This window comes from Pteropus alecto, unplaced genomic scaffold, assembly GCF_000325575.1.
Source record: "Pteropus alecto unplaced genomic scaffold, ASM32557v1 scaffold22, whole genome shotgun sequence".
Classification (NCBI taxonomy): domain Eukaryota; kingdom Metazoa; phylum Chordata; class Mammalia; order Chiroptera; family Pteropodidae; genus Pteropus; species Pteropus alecto.
The window spans coordinates 4,215,259-4,238,266 of NW_006434839.1; the positions used below are offsets into that span (position 1 = coordinate 4,215,259).

The window sequence follows — 23,008 nt, forward strand, 5'->3', positions numbered from 1 at the left end:
TTCCTCATTCAGATTTTCTGTATCTGAATAATGACAGTGATTTAGAAAGAGACCTCTCTAGGCTCGAAGGAGCTTGGGGATCAATTGTTCCTCCTCCAAGCTCTCATCTGCCAGGGAGTTATAGTGAAAAAGCTCAGAAACATCTAGGACTGTGTGTGATTGAGGACATTGATTTCTACCCTTAAAAACGTAGGACACATGCTCAAAATTACAGACTTATTTAGTCTGTCTAGCCCAACATCATTCATATTGATTTTATTTTGCTTAATTTTTAAAAACATATTGGAGCGTAAAGCATCTTCTTTAATTAAAAAATGTCAAGAATTAATTGCAGTTTTGAGTCGTCATCGTATACCTTTCTATTGGGTGAATTGCTTATTCCATCATTATTTTCGCATAATATCTGATAGGCTGCATCCCTCCTTCATAACTGCCTCTCTTCTCACGGACAGGAATATGAGAGGAGGGCATATCTGTGAACATTTTGCCACGCTGTGCTGTATGAGTAACAGCTCAGCAGCGTACTGTGTCCTTGTTTGTCCTGAAAAGTCTGTAGACTCTTCCTTGTTTTCCTCTGACACCTAGTGCTATAGAGAGAAGTTCTAACCCTCACTCAGAGATCTCTGGTACTGCTCCTCTGGTGAGAGAGTCCTTCTCTGTTTAGATCTTAACAAGTCTGATGAACAACAAAGAGAGAAGATAAAAATATCGCCTAATGTTAGGCATAAGAAAGGAGACAGAGCCACAAATACAGAAGTTATGGGTTTAGTTGCACGTAAAAATATTATATGCAACTGTATCGCAACACATAAGAAAATCTAAAGGAAATACTTTCCTAGGAAATTATCATTTAGCAAAATTAACCCAGACAGAAATAAGAAGCTTAAATAGGTCAATTTCATATAAGAGATGGGAAAGATTACAGTTAGGGTATCCATGCCAAGAGAGACTCTCTGCCAGGACTCTCTCTCCCTTGTAGAATGTGAAGTTATTTATACAGAATCAAGTTGCAATAAAGCTCAATGCTTATATATAATGAGACCCTTCGAAATGGAACACTTGGGGCTTCAGAAATCTGTTAGCCATCTGTGTGAATTAGCCGCAGTAATATCTGAATACAGACTGCAGGAGAGATAGCCAAAGTTAAGAGTCGTTTAATCTCCCAGTTTAAGAAAAGAAGCAAGAAAATAAACTGTTTCTTTTTTTGGGATTTTCAAGAAAAAAGAGAAAACAAGGAGTGTTTACGATTTGTAATTAGTGAGAAATTTTTCCTTGGTGTTGTTTTCTCTAAGAGCTTTTTCTAGATATTTTTGGTTTTTAAGTAATGTTAAATTCGATTGTTTTAACAAATATTAAACATAAATTTTAAAATGGTTTTGTTCATTCCCCAAAGCCATTTCTTTCAGATCTGCTATACTATTTTGCTTTAAAGTGTTGCACAGAAGGATATCAAAACAGAGAATATGGAAATTTTAGAGCTATAATTTTCCATGTGAAACTAAGTGAAGGTACATGGTAGAGAAGACCAAGACATTCTTCAAATGTTCTTTCGTTGGGAAATAGTCTTACCTCAGTTGCTACTTATGCAATCCAATCTCTAAGCCAATCATGAAATGCCTGATATCCCAGCCATGAAATGCTTGATATCTCAGCTACTAAGGCATCTCTGCCTGGACACTCCTGTAGAATCACCTTAGTCCTGTGCCCCCTGGCATCTCAGCTTCAGTCTAGAGCAGATCTGGACTCTGGTTTGGGCAGTGAGAATTAGATGCTGGTTTGCTCATGGAGCACCTATCCGGCAGGACCGTTTGCAGCTTTACCCATGCTGACTGCTCGCCTTTGATTTTTCTCATAAATCTATGGCCGAGGTATCAGTGCAGAAAATGTAGTGGAAACAGATCCCGTTTATAACAGCAAAAAATTTACAAAGTATCTAGGACTTAACTATGCAAAAAATTGTAGGATTTATTGACAAATCAGTCAATCAAAAATAGCAGAAGATATACAAGATGGCTTGACTGCATGTGATAAAATAAATGACTTTGAATGGGAAAACACCTTCTAAAAGATAAAGTTTAGATTCAGCTTTATATTTACATTGTAAATCAAAATATACACTGGCTTTGGGAGAGGGTGTTTTTTTTTGTTTTTGTTTTTTGTTGTTTTTTGCAAAATGACATTAAATATGATAAGATTTAAATGAATAAAAATAATCAAAAAAAATTTCACAAGAAGAATGAAGAGGGGCTTACCCTACCAAGCATAAACATATATCGCTACAACAAATAAAATCACATGATGTAAAAAGACAGATTAATGGAGCAAATTTAGAGAAAAAAATCAATTTCAGTCACAGAATTTTTTATGAATTATTTATTAATAATTTTATCTCCTTCAGTCTTTTTCTACTAAGTTTTAAGTGCGTTTAGTCATATTTTGGATCTCCAAGACCCTTTCTCTTTCTTATATTTTCTCTATTTTCCTACTCAGACTTTTTTCCCCTCTCTTCTTTCTAGGTGATTATCTCAACTTTCTTTATTATACTTTCTACTGAATATCTGCTATTATGCTTTATTTTTAAAGAACTATTATCTGATTTTTTTAAAGATTCCTTGATGTTTGTAAAAACATTCTTTTCTTATTCCATAGTTGCAAAACCTTTTGTCTCTCTTATGATGTTAATTATAGCTCCTTTCCTTCAGATTTCTCCTCTTAGATCTGGTTAACCAGAAAGACTATTTCTTCTCTTAGATCTTTTCAGCTCCCAAAATTTTGTTGCATTAACCAAGTGATGGGATTTAGCATCATTCATTATTCTCATTAGTGATTCTATCTAAATTTATAGGCTCTTCTAACATGAACATAAAATAACATCATCCACAGAGTAAATCTATTTTTAAGAAATATAAGAAATAAGGAAATAAGTTAAATGACATCATGATCAAACAGTCAAATCCAGAATATAGGTTGCTCTATCGAGAAGACAACTGACCTGGGCTCCTGAAAATACTAAATGTCACGAAAAACAAAAGACAGAGGGACTGTTCTATTGTAAAGTCTAAAATCACCAAAAACAAAATGCAATTTACCAACTCTTGATTGCATCGTGGAATAAAAATGAAGCTTCGATAAAGTCACCAGTGGGATCGTATGGAAGGTAAATGATAAAGAATTGTTATTAATTTTCTTAGATGTGCGAATGACAATATACAGGGAAAATCCTTATTTTTAGGAGATATATCCTGAATTATTTAGAAGCAAAATTTTCTGATTTATCATGAGAGGGAAAGTGGGAGAATATTCATTGGGTTTGATATTTTTTCAAGATAAAAGTTGAGAAAAGGTATTCTTTTCCTGTAGTCCATTTTGTCTGTTACCTCTTTTTTTTTTTCTGTCTGCTTTTTGTATTTTATTTAATAGGATTTCCTCACATGGCAGGTGATCCTTGGTTGTCTGCTCACTCATGTTTAAGAGCAGATTAAAATGCTGATGGTAAACTATAAGAGTAGGTGTGGCTGGTCTGCTGTAGTTTAACTGTAGATGACCCTATGTATTTCCTCATGGGCGGGTCAGATTCTCTAGAAAAATAGTTTCTCAATTTCTTTAATCTAGAGTGTTTAAGCCTGGGTGCTGGTGGGGGTAGGGGTAAGGAGAGAAACTGAACATTTACTCTATAAACCTACACTTATTTCTTCATTTTCACTTGGGCACTGCCTCAACTGCATTTGTCTCCCCGTCTCTCCAGGGCAGAGACCCTCCAATTATCCTCTTCAGAGCATAAATCTTCGCTCTCATCTCAGTGGAATTTTTTGGGTAAGTCAGAATATATATGTTTGCATAATCAATTATTCGTAACCAACTTTTTCATGAATATATGTGGATAAAGAAAAGCACTGAAGATATGTTACTATGAAAAACAAATTATCTTTTTATTTTTAAAAGCATATGTTCAATAACCCCAGTTTTATAATGTTGGTTTATATATGTGTATAAAAATAATTGGAAGGACTGATATCAAAATTATATGGATAAAAATTGACAAGAAAGACTGCGTGAATTTTTATTTTATTTCTCTTGCTTATACTTATCATTCATTTTCATAGTGACAAATATTAAGTTTTAAAATTCAAACTACATATAAAAGCTACATCGTAAAAATTGACCCACGCATTTTGATTGGTTTCTTAGTAAATGACTAGAATCCAGAATTCAAAACAAAATTATTAAGAATGTGAAATGAGGTTCACATAATTTCAAATATTGTTCTCGATTTTAACTATAAGTATGCTGCTTTTAAATAAGCCCCTTCCTTGCTAAGGGACATGTGATATGACCAAAAATCCTCCATAACTTCGTTCTTCCCCACCAGGAAGACAATCCAAAGGTCTAATCTGACTAGATATGCAAACTAACTCTTCCTTCCTTCATGGCAATGAGCTTTTTTCTTATGCAAACTAGAGCTTCTTAACTATGGCGGACAGGTAGATGAGTCGAAGGCGCTGTCAGCTTAAGACCATCAGGCGTAGCTAAATCTCATTTTAAATATATCTCCATCCATTACAAATTACACTTGGAAGGAAGCCGGAAATCACAAGACTTTTATTTAAAAGCTTTCAGAGGGTTTGATAATACCCAGTTCTCCTCTCCGATTGTCTGCCAACAAGAGGCCAATCTCAGGGGGTTGCAGAAGTCACATTCATTTGCCCTCTTTCTTGAGCAGAGACAGGCAGATAGGTCAAGTAATTTAAAAATCTGGCTACTTTATTTCATTATTTCAAATCTACATCAAAATCCGATAATGATATGACAGTGGTGAAATGCAAATTTCAAGAGGAAAGGGTACCAGGAAATTGAGCTTTGAGATAGCTGGGATCATAGATTGTACAGACCTTTGTCAAGAACTACCTTGCTTCTCACCCTATTGCCCTTCAAAGTTAAGGTCAGATGTCCCCCTGGATCTCCACTTTCAGACAGTCCGATCTTGAACGAGGGGGGAAAACTATGACTCACAGAGTATTCAACTTAGCATTGATTTCCATTTTTCCTATTGATGCCCTATACTTTCTGCTGAAGCCTCCTAGCTAGAACCTGACTGCTCCTTGTCTCCAATTTTCTCTTAGGTTGCTAGTCTTTTAGTTTCCATTCTTCTACTGTGATCCCCAATCCAGACTAATATTCTCTTAAACCCTGAAAGTCTTGCAGACTTTAACCCATTCCATCTACATGTTACTCTCTCTTAGCTGCCTTCTCTGAACATAATCTCAGAGCTGTGTCTGAGACTTACTGGACCACTGCTAAACGTGACACTCTCAGCCCATGACTTTCTAATCAAGTCCAGAGTCCTAGTTCTTATTGTACATTCCATGAAAATTCTCATATGTAAACTCAGAAGAGAGAAAGCAAACATCTCTCTCCTTAACGGAAAAAATCTAGAGCAAGCCTTCTTGCACTTGGATTTGATCATAGGTATTTGGATCACTCAGCTCCTGAGGGTGAGCTTTATATACTGTATCCAATCTATCTCAAGTTTGGAGTAGGATGAAGGCCACAAGCTGAACATACTGGAGGATTACTACATGTAGAGCCTGAGACCTCAACTTATTTAAGTTTCCAGATTAGCTATTCCCCAGAGCTTATTATATACTGAAAGTAAAAGGATGGAAAGTATTTTTTTTTAATCCTTTTACTTTCGATATATACTTTGACTTTAAATACCTCTCTTATAGATACCTTTTAGTCAATTCTTGCCTTTTTATTTAGTTGAACAATCTCTTTTTGATTAGAATATGTAGGCCTTTTTATATATAGTATCTAATATTATAGTTATAGTATTATAGCTATATTTTTATTTAAGTCTGCCACTTCACTTTGCTATTTGTCCATGTAGGAAATTTGTCCATGTTTGATTTGTCCATGTAGGAAATCCTAAATGTGTTTAGAAAAATCACAAGATACAAGGTCAACATAAAAACAAGATGTTCATCCACAGTGTTCAGGGAAATAAAAACATAAATGACCTTGCTTTCAGCAGCTTGATAACATTATGTGATTCTTTTCTTGCGGAAAAAAACATATATCAAAAAAAATACTAAAAATTATCATTGAAGGACAGTGGAAAATGGTCAAAGACAGGCAACAGTATAAGAAGTGTTATTAGTGTAAGGGAGAGATTTTTGGAAGCTAAAATAACAGATAGTCCACATTGCTGGCTGATTGATAAATTATATACTCACATAAGATATCCAGTAGAACCTGAAAAAAATCTGAAAGTCTAAGGAATCTTACAAACTTTCTATATTTTTGGACCTATTCCTTATCCAGGCAGAAGAGATGGATACTGTAAATAGCTTCAAACATCTGAACTATAAAGCAAGGAAAACAAACAAACAAACAAAAAGCTATAGATACCTGCACTCTGCATATGAGACAAATTTCACAGATTCAATTAAATCAATTTAATGGCTTATTGCAATGACAAAAAAAATCCTAAAAAAAACCAAAATAATACTTAGAGTCAATACAATATATTATATGCATTAACTTGCTTCCAACCAAAAATTACTAGACAGAGATTTGTGGCCCATCTATCAGATCTGGAGTTACAGCACTCCTTATAACATAGGGCAGTATATCTTCTTGAATTACTTGGAAGGATGTAATTAAATATTGGTGTGTTTTTTTTTTTAGTTCTTCTTTGTACCCTAAATTATTTCTGATTCTTCTCAGTATTTATTTTTCTTGTTTGCTTAGCTTAGTTTTTCTATTCCATGTTGCTGGCTTTACTACAACATTTTGCATTTCTGGATCATCCAGTCATGCTTAAGAATGAGGCAATGCATCACTGACCATGGGGGCTCCAAGAGAGATGCTGCTCTTTCCACTCTACCCCAGTTCTTCAGTCTCTATTGATGCAGAAATTCATGAGTCTTTCTGGACTGCAGGCTCATGATGATAACAGTCAGTGCTATGGTCTGAATGTTTGTGCAACCCCCAAATTCACATACTGGAATCCTAATGCCCGATGTAATGGTGTCAGGAAGTAGAGCCTTTGGGAGGTGATTAGATCATGAGGACAGAGCCCTCATGAATGAGATTAGTGCCTTATAAAAGGGGCCTAAGAAAGTTCCCACACCCCTTCTGTCATGTGGATATAGTGAGTGGTCTGCAATCTGCAACCCAGAAGAAGGCTTTCACCAGAACCAGACCATGCTGGTATCTTGATCTTGGACTTTCGGCCTCCTGTGAAAAATAAATTTCTGTTGTTGATAAGCCACCCAGTCTGTGGTCCTTTGTTATAATAACCTGGACTAACACAATCAGGTAATACTTCAATGATGGGTAGAGCTGGAAAATCCTCTTTCTAGAATCTCAGACAACAGAGAAATTGCAGCAATAAAGACCAGGGACTCACAAACCTAAAGTGGGTTATCGGAATCAACTTTCATCCTACAACTTTTGGACAGATCCATACTTACACTATTTTAGAAAGATACTTAAGAATTAGTAGGAATAAATCGATTTTGCCTTCAAAAGAGGTTATTTTCTAAATGGCCAAACTAAAATAATATAAGGTATTTAGACAATTTATAATTTATCAGTCTTGAAAAAGAAATTAATTTTCCAGTAAATCGACCAATGAATTTTTCCAACTGTATCCCATCACCACTTTCTGCAGTGTATGCATGAGTGTTTAATATAGTTAAATGTTTTAAATGGAGGAAATATCTAGGCCAGTGATTCTCTAAAATTGTTTTGCAGAACAGTAATCCCAGGAGATAATCCTTGAAAGAAAGAATTCTCTAAGCAGTTTATTTTGTTTTCTTCTTGGGACTCCTTGCGTACTAACACCCTCCAACAAGCCATCAGTAAACAAACTTACATCACTTTTAAACTCTTTTCTGAAAGGTTTACATGAGCATCGCTTTCACATTAAAACCTATGAAAATATTTTAGCCCCTTAATATTGTATAGAACATATTGTAGGAAAAGCAGATCTAAATTTATACTCTATCCTAGTAAACTAGAAGTCTATGGCAACATGAAAGAAAACAGTTATTAATTTTTAGTACATTTTTGCCAAACAGAAATTTTCAAAATTCATGCTATTTTAGTGAAATCATGTGGGAAAAGATTATCAAAGTTTTGAGTCAAAATTTTTTGTGCTCAGACCTTATTGACTCAGGCTTTTATTCCTTGAAAAAAATTAGAAATTATTTAAGTAATATTTGAAAATCTTCGAAAGAAAACAGTTTCTTGCCAAAATATATAAGCAAACAGACCTTTATTTCTTTAGGAGATATACATTTTGCTGTCAAAATATCTGTCTAAAATTTGTCTGTTCTGCAAATCAAGATATCTTTTGTTAAAACAGGTGTCAGATAAACAGTTCTAAAAAAGTGATAACAATGAAAAAAAAAAATAACGCTAAGTGCTCTAGTGAGATATAGGGCATTGAACAGGAGAGTTGGAAGAAATTTTCGTTAGAACAGATCCTGGCAATTCTAGTCTTAGTACAGGAAGATGAGTTGGATATGGAATTAAAATAAAAATGTCCACTCATGCCTGCATTTATTTTTAAGCAACAACACTATTATTTTCAAAAGAAGTCTTACCCAGAAACCTAATATTTAAAACTGATCAAAGTTGCACTGGATGGATTCAGTGCATCCCAGGCTCCTTTGGCCCCTATCGGCTCCTGCTTCACCCTGGGTAATGATTTCACAGAATCATCCAGAGAAACCTATTAAAAATGTAGAATTCTGTACCTCTTGGGAAATAGCCCTAGGAGTCTGAAGGAAAACACCGATAGTGTCTAGTGTAACTTGATCTAACTTCAGAAGTCCCCTCCTGTTCAAACATTCCAAGTATTCAGAAACCCAGCTTCTTAAATAATATGATTCTAAGAGATATCTTTCAGTGGTTTCTCCTAACTTGCATAGTTGTGCCTTTCTCTTCGGCGTGTCCCCTGAGAGGCCTGCCTTTACATGCCAGATTTCTAGATGACAAGATGGATTGTTCTATGCCTTTACGGTGTCATTATGGACCTGCACAGGTCACTCGCTAAGGAAAAAAAAAAAAGAAGAAGATAAGAAATAGCTGTACCGAGCACTACGGGGTTCACCTCATCTTTACAACATCTTTTGCTGGTCTCTCTGCCAGAATGAAGTTTAATCATTCCTCTTTTTCTGTTTTATCCTGTTACACCTTATAAGCTCTATTTATTTATTTTTTCATGCTGATGCATATGAAGTGCTGATAAGCCCATTAGACTTGGGGCATTCTTGAGTATGGAATTGAACTTTCTATTTCTTTTGCATCTTTCAGAGCACAGAATGGAAAACTAACAGCAATGCTGTGTAACTGACCTAGTGTTGCAATTAGCCCAGTATCATAAGTGGTTCCATTAATAGATCACATAATGGTAACCACAGGACTAGAAAGGTGTAAGATCCAAGAAAATAGTCTTTTAAGTGGAATGTTCCTGAAAAGGTTCCTGTCAATTAATTTGGAACATCAAATTCTCTTCCAAGAGGCCTAGGGATTTCAACTCCGGAAGGGAAGCTCCTGGAAAAATTCTTGCGAAAAGTAACCAAATCTCTCTGTTTTATTTTGATTATTTTGTATTCTCACTTATTGGGATTTTGTTAAAGCAAAACCCATCTTTTCACTGCAACAGAAAGGAAATAAACAGGAAAAAAAAAAAACAGACTAGAAATGGACTGTTCTTTCTGGTAACAGCATAATGAGATTAAAAATTTTCTTCTTGTTTTGTTTTTAATGAGGGCATTTTGATTCTAGACTAAAAGATTCTTCATGACACTAATTGTCTTCTCAGCAGGAGCAGATAAATTACTTTCATAAGAGAGAAAGAGAGAGAGAGAGAGAGAGTGTGTGTGTGCGTGTGTGTGTGTGTGTGTGTGTGTAAACTGTTCCTGATTGTCATGCCACAGTCAAGACTTTAAAACCACAGATAAAGTCCTGGAAGTAATTCCAGTAAATAATTGGAAAGCGCCTGAGTTTGCCCTTTGGGAGATGAGCACTTACAGAGCACCGAGAGGCTGACCTTAGAGAAAGCCGAGTTAAAACTCTGAAACGTATAATGTTATTAACAAATGTTACCCCGATAAATTTAATTTTTAAAAATCTGACATTTAAAAAAATGTTTTTCTTATTTTCAATTTTGCGTTTCCAAGATCGACCTTCTATTCCCCTGGGAAAAACGATTGAGCATTTAAACTCTATTCCTTTCTATGTGTTTTGTACTTTTTTCCATGTCCATTCGCTCTCGAAGGCTCAGTTTGGTTATTTGCAGCCTTGTAAAATTTTTCTAGGCAGATTTATGCACCTCCATCTCACAGTTACGCAGATCTATGTAAATGCTTTCAACATCATATTGTAGTAATTTGGGTTTCACTGAACAACTAAAGCAAATATCACTGAATAATGTATAAGCTGTTCGTCACGGTTGCTATTTGTCACACCCCAAGAAAAATGGCACTTTACCTTTGGGCATCTTATCTTCCTGAAAGCTGGTACATCAAATTCCTACTCAGGCTATTTTCCATGTGGTGTCATTGGGAAGAGGAAAAATGGACACGGCGGCTGCAGAGCAGGTACAGATCACTCCTCCTTCATGTGATTCGTGCCTTTGAATTGCTACGAACATTTGATGAGTTCCCCGATGGCACAATTGCACTGGACCTGAATGCTTCTCCCTTGTTTTGTTTTCTTTTTCTAGAAAGTATTTCTATTATTACTACGGTGGGATTTAATGATCAGGATTTCATATCAATTTCTGATATCGAGTCCTATTCACTGTTGGAGTCAGTATAAACTCCAAATGCTGCTGTCACTAAAACTAACCCATATCCCAAACTGCCAAGCTTCCTATAAAAGCCTTAGCTAGAAACAGCTGTTGTTTGTTGAACACTTTAGGCATTTGAAACAAACGAAAAAGGGATAAATGATTAAAAAAAAAAACGAATCACTAAAATGTGGTGCTCTTAAGAGTTGGTGTAAGAGGTGGGGTAAATAATTCAGCTGTCAGCTGTTAGGTGTGCCAGCAATTTGATGATATCCATCAACTTTGAGAACTACTAAAAGGGCCAAAGAAGGTCATCCACATATACAATATTTTTCTCTAGCTATATGATAGAGTATCATTTTCAAGAAAAGACAGTAGACAGCATCCACTGTGTCTAGCAAAATCCACAGCATTCATAATATCTTTTTAAATCAATAATAAAAACATCTAGAAAAAGAAAGTCAAGATTACAAAAACGTCCAGGTACCTAGCATCAGTTTAAGAAACAGAATTTATGTCTCGCAGTTACAGTGGATCTTACTTTTACTATTAATGCTCAGATTCTGAGAATTCTTATAGCTCTTTGAAAGGCAGGATTTAGGTATAAATGCTAAGTAGAAAAGAAAACAGTTTGAAAAAGACTTATCATAGTGACACTCCTCTAATAATGAACAGACTTAGTGCTCAGATTCTGGCATCTAAAGAACACATTCCGATGAAAGAAACCAGAGTTCCTTGGAGAAATGGATGATTCTAGAACTGGAGTATGGAAAATACAAAATGAGCTAGAGATTCTTGTAATGTCAAAAAGTGAAAAAATGCTCAAATAAATCAAAACAAACAAAAATGGGACATATCAAATTGACACAGAAGCCAGCTTCAAAGTGTTTCCAATGGCCCAAGCTCAGATGATTTGAGTAACAAAATAAATAATGAATATATTGTATTTTATCACAAAGAATTAAATAAACATTCATAAGTCCATACTGATAAAAATAAACAATCGAACATATAAACAAATGTTGGAGAAGGAACAAATCAACCTTATAGAAGAATTTCAAATAATAGTCAATTGATCTCCTCTTGAGTATGAACTAGACTTAGTGACTCACTTCCAAAGAATAGAGTATGGAAAGAAAATTAAAAATAGTAACTTTATAGTGGAGAAACCTGACAGACACCACCTTCACAAGGTGATCAAGTTAACATAATCAGCGACCGATCATGCTGACGTCACACACCTCTGATTTGAAGCAAGGAGAGACACCTTACCCCTCTGCTTTTCTTCACCCAGAGCCATAATCCTAGTTTAATTATGAGGGAGCATCAGGCAAATCAAAATTGAGGCTATTCCACCAAACACCGTGAGTACTCTTCAAAAGTGTCAATCATACAAAACAAGAAAAGACAGAAATTCTCACAGGAGAGAGTAAGGAGATGAGCTGAGTAAACGCAAAGCGATATTCTGGATTCTATCCTGAAACGGAAAAGGGAAACTAGTGGAAAAGTTGGAGGAGCCCAAATTAAGCCTGTGTTTTAATTAATAGGATTGGAATGATGTTAAGATTTTAGTCTACGTTTTATGGTTAAGTGAGATGTTAATAGGAGAGGCTGGGTGAAGGAAATATGGAAATTCTCTGTATTGTCTTTGTAACTTGCTGGTAACCTCAAATTATTTCAAAATAAAGAGTTAAAAAAGAACTTAAGATGGCATCCTTACACAGATTACATTTTTGGTCCCTATATTAGAAAAACTGATTTCCCTATAAAGCAGGAAAGTATTTGCTCCATCCAATCACTTTCATTCCTAATTTTCCCATGTGCTAGAAGACACGTGTTCCAAGAACAAGAGTGATGTTTATGGTCTTAAAAAGGTCCGTAAATGTAATTAGGTCTGCAAGGGCTGAATTAATAACCACAGCTAATGGTTCTCAATTCTTACTGTGCCTCAAGCACGTAGGGTGCTTTAAAAAAATACAGAAGTGGGGGCCACAATCTCAGAAGTTCAGATTTCATTGTTCTGAGGTGAAACCAAGTCATCAATGTTATTTTAAGATCTTCATAGGATATATTATGCCGTCAGGCTTGAGACTAATGTGTCTAATCTATTGAAGCAGGTAGGCATTGGGTTTCCAAAAAGATGAATTAAGAAAGAAAAGATGAACATTTAAAAAATTTAAAAGAGCCGTTTGTTAATTTCCAAGAGAAGAAAAGCCAAATACGATTGTTCTACTAATAGACTAATTACTCATCTATCACCATTGCAGGATAGATCTGTGAAGTAGCAGGATTATCAGGACTGGATATACAGTTGTCTTAGTAAAAGGATGCTGAGTTTTCTCCTTTGAATGGAAAAGAAAGGCAGAGACGTGAGTCAAAGCAGGGTGGAGGAGATGCATGAAAATAAGAATCCGTCACTTATTTTGCTCAAGGCTCCCTTATTAGCTTCGTCCAATCAAATTAGCAGCTTTTCCTTATGGCTGGAATCCTTTCAGATTAGTATTCAAAGATTGCATTGTTATTGGTAAGTGACTTTCATAGCACATTAGCTGCTGTGCATACTAATTCAGAGTGATGGAAAAGTGTTAATGTCAGAAAAAAAATCGCCATTTCCAGCTGACTTCATGGTGCCTCTGAATACCAAGGACGAGCGAGGGAAGGAGGGAGGGAGAGAGAGAGAAAGGGGCAACTTTGCTTTTTCTTTTACAATTTGAAATTTATTATTTGGTTACAGGGACTGGAAATCCTTACAGCTCAAAAAGTGCTTTGCTTGGTACCACCGACTTGATGACTTGATCTTAGATCTTGGTGACGGGGTAGTTTTTAAAAATGTTTTTTGATGTATGGTATCGCATGCATTTTATAGCTACTCAACAAATATTTCTTGAGCACCTGCTATGTGCCAGGGTCTATTTTAAGTTTAGGAAGTTCAGCAATGTGCCTGAATAAACAAATTGTTATCATGCGTTCTGATAATCAGTAGATATTTACATTTACACAATGGTTATTAATAATTTCAGAGACACTGTCTAAATTTTTTTTGCTATAAAATGACTGTTTTCATGATCTCTTTCTGTATAAAGGTTTTTTTATAGAGTGTTTATCAATTTACTCATTCATTAATCCATTCATTCCTTCATATATAACTTGTGTTCATCAAATATTTACAGAGCTCCTACCAGAGGAATAGAAGCTTTGAGAGAGCCTGGAGTATGCTGTATTTTTCATTCTACCCCAGTGTACGTCATAATACCCTATATATTACAAGATGCTGAATAAATGTGAAGAGACTTGTGAATGGAAAAAGGGGCTATGTAATAAACGTGACAAGCTCAGGGGGCCACATGGCAGGCCTGACAAGCACAGTGACCAAGTGTAACCACCTAAGATGGTCTGATCATAAATTCCTAACTGAGCAGTCACGTCCCCAGCCTACACCGTCCTTAGCATGAGCTCTGTATGCTGTTCTTATGCATCGAGGGTACATACTTTTGAAATGTCAGAGTAATTTTCTTTTCCTACCCCTCTAAGGCACAACCATCAAGACCAAAGCAGGAGACCACAGAACCCTGCATGGTTATCTTGTTCTCCCCACCCCAGCTCTGCGTGGTGCAAATGTTAGTTATTAACTAGCCTGACCCACCAATGTGAAAGAAGTGTGCGCTCTTCCATTTTGCTTTTTGTCTGATCCTAGAGATTTCCCCTCTTCGCTTTCTCTCGCTTCCTTAATCGACCACCAAGGAATGGGTTTCACTTACTTTCCATACATTTTCTCTTTTTATTCTAAATGCTTAAAAGGAACTGCAAAATTGCCATTCTCCGGAGCATTTTCTCAGTTTGCTGAGATTTGCTTCCAGGCATGTCCTCGAAAATTTGGCTCAAATGAACTATAAAGTTTTTCTATAGGTTTGGATGGTCTTTCATGAACAGATTGAAACTTTGCTGTGTACTAGATCAACATATTTGAAGGCAGGGTCTTGGTCTCTATTAGGTGTTTGGTTTTTTTGCCTTAGCTAATTGTTTTTTTGTTTGTTTGTTTTGCTTTTTAATGTTTTTTTTTTTTGAGTCTCATCTCCCCCATGAGTATTTATATTTCCCTTCAATTATATTATTTTTTCTGCAGTAATATTTCCAAACACCCTTCCAAGGGATTTGTCCCAATCTTGCAAAAACTAAAAAGCATTGAAATTGTTTTACTGGGTATTTAAAAGGTAAACTAATTATAGTTTTATATTATGAGTTTAATAATACATGTTTTGATTTGTTTATTGTTCATCGTTATTTTTTTCCTGAGATTTTGTTGAAAAAAATCATATTTCATCTGATTGAAATGAATATTTCTTACATGTATGCTCAGAAAGGAAGTATGAAAAGCCTTGTGCTGTAAGAAGTTACCATTTTAATGACTGGCTTTTTATTTTTCAGGATTTAAAGGTGAGAAACAATGTCTTGGGCCTTTGATGGAGAGGTAAGGGGAAGCAGGCATTTAGCTTAATTTTAAATTACAGTATCATTGTCCTGCTTCTGTTTCTTAAACAGTACAGCCGTTTAAAATTAATTTTTAATTATAGCTAAAGAGTTTACTACCATACTAAATAAAATGCTTAAAAGGCAGGGTTATCGCATTGTAGCTGAGGGCATTTATTTGAAAAACCTGAGCAGAATTTTCATCCAGAGAATACAGATCTGTAGGAAAAGGAGCTTTCATTAACAGATTGAAAAACTCAGATATACTTTCAGAGTGTGAGGAAAGAGGGAATTAGATCTTTCTTATTTCTATATTTCATAGTAAAATTTCGAGAGGCATTTAATGGTACCTGTTACTTTTCTGTCGGAAACGAATTTTATCAGATTGAAACTGTAGTTCTTTTGAGGAACAAATCTACTCGAAAAGGTGTTGAAGTTTATTTATGATTAAATCCACACATAATTGAAATCTTTCCGTTTGCTAATGTAATGTTTTTCTAAGTGCCAGTCAGAATGTGTAAAAAAACTATCACTCACACATTACCGATGGGGATGGAAAATGGCACAGCCACACTGGAAAACAAAGAGACTTTCTTAAAAACCAAACGTTTATTTATCATCCGGCCTGGCAATTACATTCTCAAGCATTTTACCTGGAGAAACTAATGCTTATGTTCACGCACAATCCCGCACTACAGGAATGTTTATATCAACATTGTTTGCAATAGCTCTGAAATGGAAAAAACCCGGATATCCTTTGACAGGTGAATGCTAAACTGTGGTGTGTCCATATTATGGAATGCTACTCAGCAATGAATAGAATGGACTATTGAAACACACAGAAACGTGGACGAATCCATGGAGAATTACGCTGACTAAAAATGTCCAGTCCCAAAAGGTTATATGGTGTTGAATTTTGTCAAATGCTTTTTTTTAACATCACATAGTCATGTGATTTTTCTCCAGCTTAGTACGATGATGGATTACATTGAGTGATTTTCAAATATTGAATCAGCCATGCCTCCTTGGAATAAAGCACAATTAATCACTGTGATTTTTTTTTTTTTTACTGTAGGATCACTTTATGACTTTTGTTTTTTTAATTTTTATTTTTCAATTAGGGTTGATGGTTAATATTATTTTACATTAGTTTCAAGTGTACAGCATAGTGGTTAGACATTTATGTAATTTATGAACCGATCCCCTGATTAGTCTAGTACCCACCTGGCACTATACATAGTTACACAATGTGATTGACACTATTCCCTATGCTGTACTTCACATCCCTGTGACTGTTTTGTAACTACCAATTTGTACATCTCCATCTCTTCACCTTTTTAACTCATTCCCAAATCCCTTCTCGTCTAAATATCATCAGTTTGTTCTCTGTATCTGTGAGTCTGTTTTCGTCTTGTTTGTTCATTTATTTTGTTCTTTAGATTCCACATATAAGTGAACTCATATGATATCTGTCTTTCTCTGACATTTCACTTGGCATAATACCCTCTAGGTCCATCCGTGTGGTTGCAAACAGTAAGATTTCATTTTTCTTTATGGTTGAGTAATATTCCATTGTATATATGTACCACATCTTTATCCAATTGTCTATTGATGGGCAAAAGCTATTTATTTATTAAGAATATTTATTGTTTTCTTTTATATATATTGCAAACAATTTGCAGTTTGTCTTTCAGCTTTGTTTAAGAAGGTTTGTGTAACATAGATTTTAAAAATAATTTTCAAAGACAAACGTGAAAATCTTTTCCTTTGTGATTTGTGCTTTAGATACCAAAGCCCTAGGTTTCTAAAGCATCTTTCTCAGATATGTGAGATGAGAATGGGGGGCCAATGATAACAACTACTCCAGAAGGTATTCTGTAATTGACCGTGTCTGTAAAGAACTTTAACTTTTCCTCATCGAGATAAATGGACATTATAATGTGTTTTCAGCCTCTAATCTTTAAGCATTTCTAACCAAATAAAATAAGATAAAAAATAAACCAGAAATATTATTATGTTTGATTCAAAAAAGAACATATTAAAATGAGGACTTTTTTTTTTTTACCCTGATAAGATTAGAAACAGCAGAAGCAGGAGGTAAGGAAAATCTGAGAAAATCAGAATATTTAAGTTTTCTCACAGATGATTTAGCATCTAAATAACATAAAAGACTTCCCCAAACTCAGGGAAATATTTCCAAGTATTCTAAAATATTAAGATCACTATCCCTGACTTCGGATAAAGAGAATAAATTCACCTCTATATAATGTAAGAACTAGATCTGTTGCCTATATATTGCAATACTCCAGTATCTCAAAATATAAAATATCTAGTAATTCCTTATAATGGATTTTATTGTTCTATTCAACATTCCAAATATTTTAGGAAGATTTGAATGATGGTCCATTTGTTGTTTCATTGTATTCATTGTTATCTATTACTTATGTAGAGCTTCTTTATCTTCTGTTTTAGAGAAGATATATTAATCCTATGTCATTTCAGATGATGATGAATAAAGTGTTGCAAAATACTTGCATAAATAATCACTGAAACTTTGTTTAAATTTTTTATATATTTCCTTAAAGACTGTTCACAGAATACAACATCAGATATAACAAAAAGTTAAACAAGTATCTCATTTCTTTTAAGTAATACGTTTCTGGCACAAGCCGGACAGTTGAAGCCACCATGGTTGTGATTAAATTTTAGATGTTTCTGAAAATCAAACATTCACAAGAAAGAACACTGACTATGCCAGCAAATGGCACATTTAACCACTCCCTTACTCAAGGCAGAAATCTTGAGTAAGGGAGATAGTGCTGTGATAATCCCCTCACTAATCTCTCTGTGTCTGTCACCACCCATTGTCTATAAACTACAAGTACGTGCTCTCACTCTTCAAGGACAGCTTGGCGAGTTGAATATCTTTACTTCAGTCTCACCAAGGCGGCCATAGACAAGACCTTTCATAGACCGTCTCCTGGACCCCCATCCACTCACTCTCCTGCGGCCACACAGGAGTCCGTGATGAGAAGACCTCTTCACCTCTTCCCCAAGCAGCTCGAGCACCCAGAGCAGAGCCAGGCATAGCATTTTCATTCAATATTACATTAGCTGAATAACTGATTTTATGAAGAAATTGAAGCATTAATAGTAATTGGTTCCTGATTTGTTTGGCCAACTCATCGAATTAACCATAGTTCTAAAAAACAACACATACGTAATAGTTCTCCTATTTCTAAGTCTCTATCTTGATATTCTTCCTTTTAAATTCATTGCTTAAGAACTAGTGTTCTAAATTATCTTTTTAAACATTTCGTGGAAATCAGAGACTCTTCTACCTTCATGAACAGTCCTTGCTTATCACTTAGGGACGTAGTTGGTAATAGTCCATTAAAATAAGTATGTTGAGGAAAGTTTAATAACTGTACTACGCACAAAAGTGAGGGCAATCCAAAAGAGTTTAGGAAAACCAGCAGAGACTAGTCATGGCGAGGAGTCATTCCCACCCTTAGGCCCCACCGCCTAAGGAATGGGTAAGTTATTGGATACCTCTTGCAGAAGGACACGGGTCAGGTTGTAGTGGAGCAAAAGGAAGTTAGTCCAGGAAAATAAATATGATCTTGTTTTCCTCTTATCCTCTGACATCCTGCAAGTTCCCCTGGCTGACTCCAGCTGGAAACCAGAGGGCAAAAGAGCATGTTAATATAGTGCATACAGATCAGCTTCCCAGAATCCACAGATCAGACTGGGAGGAGCTAAAGAAAAATATCTGACATACCTTACTATATGCCATCAGGGGTCCAGATGTTAGGACTGCCTAATGACCAGTGATAAAGTTCCCATCTCATTGTGTTTCCTGTACTAGACCAATGTCTTCCTGGACAGATCTCCATCTACTGTTCTCTTCAACTGTCTGCTCTTGCTCTATGTCATTCACTAATGAGATCGCTCTGGATAGTTTGTTACAGTCTTTAGCACCAATCCATCTCTTCTGTCTGACTTTTCCTTGTAGGTCTGACTTTACTTTAAATTGAAAAATTGTTTTTGACTCTTGAGGCAGTTAGTGTAAGAAATATGATTAGAGCTCTTGAGAGTGAATAAGGGGCATAGAAAACTACAGTCTCAGTTTTCATATTCAATAATTTAATTTGAAAACCTCAAACAGCTTCATCAGAATTTATCTTAGAATGTTTCTAAAGATAATTGACAACTATTTTTTTCATCTTCCCCTCACCAAAAAAAAAAAAGAAAAAGAAAAGAAAAAATTTTAATTCTAGCAAATTGGACAAATCTTAGTGATTTTTGAATGATTTTAAAAAGCGAAGATAGTAGTCATATATTTGGGCATATTATTTTGAAATAAATTTTAAAAATTAAGCCATTGGATCCTATAGTCAGCCTTACCAAGCACCATTTGGGGATGAGATAGCCAACTGGTCAGCATTGACATGACCTCAAGATCGGTTTACCCGTGACAATATCCTGAAATCTTGACTCATACCTGAGAGTAGCCCCTAAAAGTTTCCTTACAAATTTGAACTTACTCAGGAAGGAATATACAGTATCCTCTACTGTAAGCATATATGAAATCTATTTATTGTCTATTCATTTTCTACAGCCTGAAGGTGAAAGAGCAATTTATTTTCTCATTTACAGTCAATCAAACTGGCGAAGGCCAAATCATTTAACTTCTTATGTCACATATTCTTCATCTGAAAAAGGAGATAATAGCAACTACTTGTAAGAGTAGGTATAGGGATTAGCTTGGGTAAAAAGTATCAAGTTCAATGAAAAAGTCTATAGGCATTTACGAAGGGGCATTTTGTCTTATCTGAGGTTACTAGGAACTGTTTGAAGGCAAATGTCAGAGCATCTGACAATCTTAGAAGTTCCCAAAATTTCAATAACTGTAAGAAACTTGGGAGGGTTTAAGGGGAAAAAAATGTCCAGCCTTATCGAAGCTGCAAATTCTTAAGAGCTGTACTGATACACACACACACACACACACACACACACACACACATATGGTGTGGGAATAAGAGGCTCAATTAATTATATCAGGTCAGCCAGTATAAACCAGGCCTGGACCCAGGAAAACAGGTCAAGTTGCTTCTATGTGCTTCCTGCTTGAAATAAACTACTTTTAGGATTTGAGTTCTGGCCATACATGTACCAGCTGTGACCTTGGGCAATTACTTGGTTTCACAGAGGCTCCAATTCCTCATATAAAACGGGTATAATAACAACTTCTCATATGATTATGGTCAGATCTAAATAATAAAACGCCTGGCATATAAAATGAGCTATATCTGTGAAAGATATTAATAATCTTATTACAGTATTAGGTTTGATTATTTAAGCAAACGACTAAAGAATTTGAGCCATGTCATTAAAGGAAAGAATAATTGCATCCTGGGTGTTTCTGAGTGAATTCTCTGCTCTGGGAGAGGGGCCCTGAGGGTCCAGAAGCCTCATTTGTTTCAGTAAAGCACTGTCTGGGTTGATGGGCTACTTTGGGCTCTGAAAAGTACAGTTTGAAAAGCCCTGGACCCTTTATTTCCTGTTAGAGTCTTCCACTACAACATGAGTTATAGATGTACAGCTTTTATCAAGTGCCCTCTTCGCCAGGCACTTGGCTAGGAACTTTCAATTTCCTCACAGTTACTTCTTCTAATCCTCAAAATATTGATTACATAAATATATATATATGTATATATATAATTTATAGCAATACCATGTATATATAAATATGGATTATATTTACTTGTGAAGAAACTAAATGACTTTCTCAAGGACAAATAACTAGTGAGTGGAAAAAGAAATGTTGGATAGAGAGGGACAGCAGTGACCATGTATCAGACACTGTCTCAGGGGGACAAAGGCGGATGTGAGCTTTGTACTTATAAAGCTCACCCTCTACAGGCAGAGACAAACAATTATACAAATAATCTAGTCAATAAAAGTGCAATTATGAAAAATGCTATGGTGCTCTAGTGGAAGGATTTGATATAATTAGAAAAGTCAGGGGAGGCATTGCTGAAGATGCCATCTTTGATTTGAGATTTTAAGGATTCTCAGGAGTTAGCCAGGTAATGAAGCGTGAGAAGAGCTTTCCAGGCAAAGTTATTCCAAGTGCATGTGCAAAGGTCCTTTGGCAGGAGAGGGCATGACGAGGGCAAGTGTGACTCATAACCATATGGCAAGAGCAATGAAATCACATGGGACCGTGGTGAAAGGCGAGGAGGGGGAAAGAGAGGCGCTCACGGGACGTAGGCCAGATGGAGGAGGCTGGACATTGGCGAAAGAGGAACTCACTATCAGGTTTTAAGCCCGGGAGCGACATGGTCAGATTTGCCTTCTGCATCGATCGCTCTGGCTGCAGAGAACGAGACGGACGGCACATGGTCCAAGCTGATGTGGCGAGATCGTTGAGGCCACTTGCGTTATGTAGTGGCATTAGTAGAAATGGGAGAAGTTGGTCAACTTGACAGATGTGATATTTATGAGGTAAAATGGGGAGAACTTGGAATGTGATTCAGGGAGCCAGTCGAGGATAATGCCATGGTTTCCATTTTGTGTGACCGAGTGGCTGATGGGTTAAGAAACAGCAGAAAAGGGTCAATTTTGTGGATAAAGTCATGAATGTAAGTTTTTATATTTGGTGAGTTTGAGGTACATTTGAGATACCCCAGAGGGGTTCAGAGGCAGTTAGATAGGTTGCAGGTTCATTTGAGAAGGCTGGGATGGAGATAATATTTATGCCTCATCACATTTAAAATAAGAAAAGCTGAGGTTATGGATGAGATCCTGTTGGGAGAAAATAATGAGATGGGAGAGAACCAAGTATGAAGTCTTGAGGAACTTGAATTGCCCATTGCTGGGAAGGCTGAATCTGTCTTTATGACCATCAGGGAGGCTAGAGAATTTCTACTTTTAGATGGGGACAAGAACGGATGTCAAATGATGTTTTGACCAACTCTGAGACTCAAAGGATCTAAGCTTACCACAAACTTGAGTGAATGAATATGTCTGAAGGAATCGTTTCCTAGACCTGGGGTTGGCACCACCCCACTGGCAAGAAGTGGTCGTCTCTAAGCCCACGCGCCCCTGCACGTCTTGGCCTGTACCTTTGAGAATACTTGGTATTAATCTGTGTGGGCTTTGACTGGTTTCTCCTTGTTTGGAAGAAGGAAATGGATTCCAGATGAATAGCGCAAAGGAAATCATTTGGGGAAAGCGCGCGCACGCACACGCACACACACACACACACACACACACACACACAGGAAAGCTTCCTTACACACCTAACCCAGCAAGTACTTCTAGAAACCTGAGCAAGTTTTGAATCCCTCTGCCCAACACTTTTGCTATTTGAGAGATGGAGAGCAGAGCTCAGGAGCAGTTTGCATCTCACAGAGTGCAAGCCAGAGCTCCCACTATTTTGCATTGAAATTAGTACTTTTTCGAATGAGGAATTTGCATTAGGTGGTATTTTTCCTTTCTTTCTTTCTTTCTTTCTTTCTTTCTTTCTTTCTTTCTTTCTTTCTTTCTTTCTTTCTTTCTTTCTTTCTTTCTCCTTTCTTTCTTTCTTTCTTTCTTTCTTTCTTTCTTTCTTTCTTTCTTTCTTTCTTTCTTTCTTTCTTCCTTCCTTCCTTCCTTCCTTCCTTCCTTCCTTACTTCCTTCCTTCCTTCCTTCCTTCCTTCCTTCCTTCCTTCCTTCCTTCTTTCCTTCCT

At 36.1% G+C, this 23,008-nt stretch overlaps 1 long non-coding RNA gene across 1 annotated transcript in view; it reads right to left on the reverse strand.

Moving 5' to 3' along the window:
* LOC112478693 overlaps positions 1-23,008 on the reverse strand; it is a 92,201-nt gene that overhangs the window by 68,585 nt on the left and 608 nt on the right. The window contains exon 2 of the long non-coding RNA XR_003045930.1: positions 18,824-18,946. This is a non-coding gene — a long non-coding RNA (uncharacterized LOC112478693). The remainder of the gene's footprint in view (positions 1-18,823; positions 18,947-23,008) is intronic.